The sequence below is a fragment of the Eurosta solidaginis genome, chromosome 5, assembly GCF_040869045.1.
Source record: "Eurosta solidaginis isolate ZX-2024a chromosome 5, ASM4086904v1, whole genome shotgun sequence".
NCBI lineage: Eukaryota > Metazoa > Arthropoda > Insecta > Diptera > Tephritidae > Eurosta > Eurosta solidaginis.
Genome location: NC_090323.1, coordinates 108927002 through 108933807, shown reverse-complemented (window position 1 = coordinate 108933807; position 6806 = coordinate 108927002).

The following is a 6806-nucleotide window of genomic DNA, read 5'->3' as shown; positions in this document are numbered from 1 at the left end:
CCGCGCTGTAGCCAAGGCGTTTGTGGCACATAGCCGAAACCTGAATCGAGAAACATGAAATAACCTGCGGAAACCAAATCCAAGTTAGTATTGAATACCTGAAGACAGCTCGTGTACGCATACTGTACCCGATGTACAATTCACACTTGCCACTATAGCTTCGATCAAAATACTTTTGCCACCGCCACTGGACCTGCAAGACATACCAAATCGCCCTAAAAAAATTTAAATATATATCACTGGTACAGAAAATCTTTGTTAAAAAAGTCTGATTCAGAGAGTCTAAAATGTTCTGTGGACCACAAATGAGTTTTAGCCCAAATGCAACCGAATATATATGCAGAAACTTTAATCTAAGCTTATATTCCATACCTTGTTCACATTCAAGTTGACACTCTCTAAACGAAAAATTGGCTGCTGATTTTCAACATTATATTTTTTTACGCCATTTTCATGTTCAAAATACGCTGATTGCATCTCCATTACAATAGGTTTTTCGTTCAACTTAGTTGAGTTACCATGACTCAGAGAGGACATCAATACAGGTGTGGTAGCCCAAAAGTAAACACAAAGCGCATCCAAATATTTATGTTTCTTCAAAAAACACACTTCCTCTTTGCGACAGGCACATATTTTTTCAATGAATACATATTCCCACGCATCTACCTTGATTTGCTTTGCACCACTTATAGTTTCACTTGTGGCAGCTAAACGCAAATCCTTCGCAGACATGAGACAACGTGGATAACGTCCAATCCAACAATTTTTGGGTATAAGAATAATGCCAAATGTAAGACCAGCTAAAAATGCTGCGCCCAATTGTGTGTAGATTAAGTAAAGTGTAGTCAAGATCTGTACATTCCAGAATTCATTCCAGAATGAATGGAAATCTGTGTGGCCGCGTGCTTCTAACGATTTGCGATATATTGCACTAACAATGCCTTTGCGCATTTTGATGCCAATCATTGAAATGCGCCAATTAAAATGGTTGCCACATATGGCAGCTGAAAAGAATGAGATTTTGAAAATTAAATTAAAGGAGTATAAAAGGAGTATATTCATTTGGAAATGGCTCAGGCGATTTGTTTTAGTATTTTATTCCGCGCCTAGGTATCATGAATCGCCTTGCCCACGGTATAAAGATATACTTACTCTGTCAGTAGAATATCGCAGTGCGGCAAATGCTGCATTTCTTGCTGGTATCAGTGTTAAAGCATAAAATATATCGAAAATCACCGTAACTTAACTCCAAGGCCACCAATCATAATTAACGCTGGTACGCAACCAAACCACATCTAAAACAAAAACAGCCAACCATGTTACGTTCATGCAGAACGAGCCAAGATGGGTGAGGGTACCAAAGCTGAGTGTAGACAATAAGTAGCCTGTAAAAAGTAAAAACAAATGATTTATTATATAAACAGCAAAAAATTAAAATTCAATAATTTAATTTATACTCACCTACGTACTCCACATTACACATTCAGCTGCAACAACTAAAACATCGACGGGACATAATTGAACACCTGTATGATGAATTTCAAATATCTTCCAAATAGGTAGCTGTTCAAAAAAATGTATCTCCACCAAAGAAAAGCTTGGCTTGCGGTGTATTTTAATTTACAATTAAATGTTTGCACAATTTCTGGTGTCTTTTGTTTTGTTTTGTTTTGCGCTTTTTGAGTGAAGTTGGCTGCGATAGTTCTATATGTCAAAAAATTTCCTTGGTGTATTTTAGACTTCATTCACAATAGAGCAACTTTTTCTATTTTCAACACTACCCCTCAACTCGGTGATTGATTAGCCGACTTCGCGAGGACTGCATAAAATAAGCGAGTTAGTGTTATTGCTTTGAATGTAATTCGATGAATAAGCGAGTGTTCTTTTCGTGCTCGCTTAGAATATAACGCGCCTATTATAACCAGGACGTCCGGACGTGTCCGGGTATTGGGGGTTGACCCGGCTTGGGTAGTTGACTGAGCATTGGCATCTGTCCAGGTTGTGTTGGTGGCATCATTTGACCCATGTAACCACGTGGTGCACCTGGTTGTTTTAGAGGATAACCTGGATGTTGAGGTTGTGGTGGATAGCCAGCATGGGGAGGTTGTTGCTGCTGCTATCGTGGCATTGCATAACCCGGTTGCTGTTGTGGTATATACATACCTTGGTATAACTGGATGTGGTGTCATTGCCCCACCTGGTCCAGTTGATGCGGGCGGCATACGTGGAGGACCATGTTTCGCATGGTCACCAAACGGCTGGTGCATAGGGTGTTGAGGTGGCATTTGACCGGATTGTGACTGCATTAGACCAGATTGTCGTGGCATTGGACACGATTGCGGTGGCATTTGCTATTCACCTGTGTGCTGGTATGGAGCTGCAACACCGCCTGCACTTGATGTTGTTGGAGTAGCTGAAACTGGTGGTTGACCAGTCAAGAAAAATAACAAAATTTATTAAACACAAAGTATGAGACAAGCCAGGTATATTTGCTCTATTTATAGTCATCTGATTGGGACCACCAGGTACAGTTTTCCCTGGCGGTGTCGTTGCTGGAGGCACTGGCGAATACATGGAAGGTGGCGCATTGGCTTGAGGCTTAGCTGTTTCACCATATTGACCAGCTATAAAGTTATTGTTCGGTTGTTGTTGCTTGTTGCGCTTGCATGCCATTTCATGGTCTATTTGATAATGGTAGAGTATTTGCTGAGTAGCATTATATGGAGGAGCACCTCGTAGGTTAGCATTTGTATATGGTGTATTGGGTTGCGGAGCAGTCGGAGCCGGTTGGTTCAATGGATTCATGGAAAAACCGCTCCTAGAATTTGTTAACTGTTGGATGAAGACAAGAGGAAAAATAAATATATCATTAACATCGGTTGATTTATTGGGCTAACTTAAGTACATTATTGAATTACTTTAAAGTTCGGCCGGCGCGAGTTAGAGCAGATTAATTTAATAGACTTACCGAAAGGGTGTTAATTATTGTTTTTTTTTATCCAATTAATAAATTGAAAACAAAAAATTTTCCACCGCTGTTCTCTCGATGCTCAATTAGAAATGGCGGATTCGCAGAACATTTTTTTGCACGCAACAATGACGTATTTTGCAATCCCTATGAATATAATAGGGGCGAGAGATCACGATACATTGTGGGAAAGCTAAAATTGTCAACATGCTATTTCATTTAGAGAATTTTTCATTCCAAATCGTCACCCCTGTCAAAAATCCGTGTAGGTGTGTGTGTGTTTTGGTCACACGATTTTTGCAGGGCAGTCCCCTTTTGGGCAGGAAAGTAAACGTTTGGTTGTCTACAAGTTTATCATATGCCAGTACAGAACATACTCGTTTGCTGGATCTGACCAGTACATCTAATTTTCCAGATTTTCTGGGCTCAGCAAGGGTATCCTCCTGAATGGTGTATGTGTACCCTGCTGCCTGGCCGCTCACCCAACAACACCAGGCACGACGGAACTTGCCTTGCGACACCCGAAGTTCACTCACGCTTCTCATGGCTCCAGCGGGTTAGTGGGTTTAGAGTATACCCGCGGTAGCTATGTCTGTCGTAAGAGGCGACTAAAATACCAAATTGATTCAAGGGGTTTTGTAGCGCAACCCTTTCAATGGGTTGCCAGCGCAATATATAGCTTCTCCAACCCAATTGTCAACATCACCTACCCGTGTCGAAACCTGTTTCTATAACAGCCGAGGCTCTGGCGACCTCATGTTCCTTATGGATCTACATTTGAAGGCGCTTAGTTAGCTGACATTGCTTGCTTAACCGGTATATTCTAAAGTAAAAACCAAAACAAAATTTAGGTTAGGTTGAACTGGCCGATTCATGAGGACCTCGCATAGACTGAATGAGTCCGTAGTGTTTGTTTTAACTTGTGTAGAAGTTTGTTTTAACGACCAAGTTGAAAACCATATCAACAACCAGGACCTATGTTATAAAATAACTCCGTCCTCTTGACAAATACTAGAAGATTCCTAGGACTTAAGCCACTTTCTGCTTCTGGATGTGACAGCTTTATCACTTCTAATAGCTGGAGCCTTAGCCTGGCAAGCTTAGGGCACGAGCACAGAACGTGCAGGTAAGGGGGTCAGAATATACCCGCGGTATGTATGCCTGTCGTAAGAGGCGACTAAAACACCAGATTGTAGCGCAACCCTTCAGGTGGCCAGCGCAATATATAGCTTCTCTAAACCCAATTGTCAACCTCACCTATCCGCGGCGAACCCTGTTTCACTAACAGGCGAGAGGCTCTGGCGACCCCAAGCTCCTCATGGAACTTGGGGTGGGGAGGGAGGTGATGGCCTGAAGGTTTAATGTGGCCACATAAATCGTTCCCAAGATGGTCGGGCTAGCACCTCAATGGTGCTGTGGTACCGGAGCGTACCAGATCTGTATCCGGAGGATCATCACATCGATAACACTCCCCAAAGCCTTCGGAGAGCAACCTTATCTCTAAAACAACAACAAGCACACCAGCAGCACGTTCCACCTTGTATGTAGGTACTGTATGTGCTCAGCCGAGCAAATTAACATTAGCAGTAAGATTATTTACATGAACATTGTCTGGTATGTGTGCAGGCATCAATATAGCATACATTGGTCCAATTCGGTGTGCATAGCTTTAATATAGATTAGATGTCCAGCAGTGCTCCGCTTGTGCCAATATGTAATGGGCTGCTCCGTCTCTTGGTACGGCTGTATAAGTATGGGCGGGTGCAATGTATTACTAGTCTGCTCAAGATCGTATGGTACACAGATGGCTCGAAGACGCCAGAGGGGATTGGAGCCAGAGTCTTCGGACCCAGAACCAAAATATCAGTACCTCTAAAAGCACATACGAGCATTTTCAAGCTGAAGTATTGGCCCTAACTTGGTGCGCTAAGCTGAACTTTCAGCGCTGATACTCCAATGAAACAATTGCCATACTCAGTCAGACAGTCAGGCCCCACTAAAGGCAATTGTGGCGTTCGAAATAAAGACAGCACTGGTCCTTGAGTGCCAAGAAACTGAATCAATTAGGAGCACACAACGTAGTACTGTTCCCTTGGGTTCCAGGCCATAGGGGAGTAGAGGGTAATGAGCAAGCGGACTCTAGTGTTTAATTTGTTGCGTCCCTCCCACAAATTATCCTCCAAGCAGATCCATGCAGCGGGTCTGCGCCATATTCTCCTCCTCCTGACCCCGGTGCTGAGAAATGAGTTTGCTGCGTTTGCCGGAAAATAATCTTTTTAGGACGGTCATACTCTTGTCAGTGTGTCATGTGCAAGTGATGGTTGCATCGGACAGGTTGCTCTGGGCTTGATCCCAAAACCCGACGTCCTCGTAACTTTTAGAAATCTTTTGTGGCTTCCTATTGTTCACGCCCACGACTCCCGTTAGAGGACATTGACGACAATCTGCGATCGGTCGCACCTATTGGATGGGGCGAAGCACTGCTACAACAACAACAGCAGGCGGACAACCCGGAAAGAGAGGCAGGAACTGCGTGACCCATCGATCCCGAGCCGTTCCTGCCAGTTGGCTCACAGGGGCATTTATTAATAGAAGGGAGGGAAAAGAGAGAAGAACACTGGAGCAATACGCCAGGTTTGAGACAATCTAAGTTACTGTAGGAGGTTATAGCACAAGTCGCTACAGGGCAATAATATACCTCTCGAAAGATAACCTAAGAATCCCGCGAGCTATTCTTACAGGGCATTATAGACTGAACAGCCGTATGCAGAAACTGGGCATACTATCGAATAACACTTGCCGATTTTGTGATCAATTAGCAGACGGCGGACCATATCCTCCTAGAATACGACGCAATCTCAAAACGTAGGACTAAGTTGATGGGCTCACCATGGCCAGTGCATTCCCACATTTAATCCCACAAGCCAAGAACTCTGTTGGGTTCATCAAAGAAATCGGCTAGGATGAGGTGCTGTGAAGGAGATGTGTAACACACTGTGCAATCCTCAATAAATTATCTATCTATCTATGTTCCGGTAACAAGCACCATTGAGCTATTTAAAGAAATCAATTGGTATTTACATGAACATCTAACTCTTTGGTATTTGCATTCTTCAAACATGTAGTTTATATATTTAATATGGTAGGCAATTTACTTACCCTTTCTGGTGCGATGATCCTGGATAATCGGGCCTGACTACACGCAAGTTATTTTGCTTTAAGAGAGCGTGCTTAACGCGAACCATATCATGTTAGGGCACAATTGCGGTGATGCAACCAATCAAAGAAATGTCTGCTTCGAATGCTTCTAGGATAGCTCCCGGTCGCGGCACATAAATAACAGTTGCATGCGGATCAGTTACCTTTCTTGCTTCGGTTACCTATTCAATTTTAATTCACATTACATTATCTACTATTGCAATTTTTAATCAATACAAATCAATATAAATTACCGAAGCAAATACTGGCAAACCAAGATGCGTAGTTCCACCCTTTTTTGGGGAAATACATCCAACCAGTTTGGTACCGTATTCCAAAGCATGTTGTTTGTGGAAAGTACCTTGTTTACAGGTAAATCCTTGGCAAATGACACGTTAATCTGCATTTAATTGTAGGTTTCTTGTTGTTTTGGTATATTCTGAGCTGAATCGCACCCGGCAGAGATGATATTTTAGAATAATATAACATTTTTTTATTATTTAAAAATGCACATACGTTTGAATGAAAAGCAGAAAGTAAATAATGTTGTTTTTTGTTGTAGCGATAAGGACACTCCCCGGAGCGATTTAGTATGACCACCTGAAACCTTCTAGGCCATCCCGTCGATTCTATACAACTT